Source organism: Hippopotamus amphibius, chromosome 4 (genome assembly GCF_030028045.1).
Source record: "Hippopotamus amphibius kiboko isolate mHipAmp2 chromosome 4, mHipAmp2.hap2, whole genome shotgun sequence".
NCBI classification, from domain to species: domain Eukaryota; kingdom Metazoa; phylum Chordata; class Mammalia; order Artiodactyla; family Hippopotamidae; genus Hippopotamus; species Hippopotamus amphibius.
Genome location: NC_080189.1, coordinates 34,739,500 through 34,740,929, shown reverse-complemented (window position 1 = coordinate 34,740,929; position 1,430 = coordinate 34,739,500).

Below are 1,430 nucleotides of genomic sequence, written 5' to 3'. Positions count from 1 at the left end.
GACAAAACAGGACAGAAACTAGGCTTTTCATTATGGTGAAGGGATAAGTTTTATGAAATTTTATAATAAAGGAAAGCATTTAAATTATTGGTTTTCAAGTCACATACGAGTTTTTTCTTTCAGGGAAAAAAGTGTCATTTTAATTGAAGTTTGGGAAAACTATAATCTCTTGAGGTAAGTCTAACAAGTGTTACTTTATACTCAAATTGCAATTCTGGTTTTCTAAGAATTTTTTCATGGCAGCCTATTGTGAAAAGGGAATCAAATATGGAATAGTTGTAGCTTCATTCCTCCTAATATTAGCAAGTCATGAGTTTTTTTGTTTGTTTATTTTTTTTTTTTTTGCCTCAGTCTGAAGTATTTGTCATAGTAGGAGTAGCACTTTTCTCTGACACATACCCAGAATAATTTGATGTTTTTTTTCAACTCATGTCTGTTTGGCTAACAGTGCATCTCCTAAATTCCATACCCCACTCCCCTATCCCACCCCACCCCATACTCACTAACATACAAATATCCACATTTATTCCCTCTGCCCTGAGCCTTTCCCAGCCATGAAAAAGTGTCTTGAACACACGTCACTTTACCTAATAAGTAATCTAATCCTGCATGCAATCTTAAATGCTAATATCACAGATATCCATCATTGTATATAAATATCACTTTATACTTTCTCTCTTTTACCTTTATCTCAAATGGCAACCGATATATTTCCATTGCATTTTTCCCAGAAGTTGAACAACTTAATTTTACCAGACATGGCTAAGTGGGAATAAATTGAAACAATTTCTCTGCATGCTAACAGGACTACTCTTCACATGTCTGCCTGCGCAGCCTGCACTCTGCTGGGGCTGAGATTGAATCAGGCTGTTTTGGAGTTGTAGAGGCTCAAGAAGTTTGGCTAAATCCATCAGTCACTACCTGAGATACTGATTGCAAGCATATTAGGCATTTCCTAGAAGAATAAACTACTTTGCCTGAGAAATATAGAACCACTTGTTTTGACTCATTACCCTGACTTAGTTTTAGTTTGGCCTTGTAATACAACAGAATGAACTGTAATAAAATGCAATGCAAGAAAATGTGCACCATTTTTAATTGTTAATCAGTTTTTTTTTTTAAAGATCTTTCAAATACTTTGTTCTATAAGCACTTAAGAGAGTAAGATGGTTACTAGATTCTATAAGATTTATTTTTCCTCTAGCATTTAGGATATGCTTATCTCCTCACTCGCTACCATCATTTTATATTCTGTGTTGACCTCAATTCTAAATAATGGCTTACTTGGTACAGGTGCCAGAGTGAAATCCTTCCTCTGCAGTGGGGAAAAGATGGGGAAAGTAATAAATATTTCTATCTGAATGTGTGCATCTTTTTCTTCTGAAGTAGATAATGAAGAACAACTTTTTGGTCTACTTATTTCCTATGGG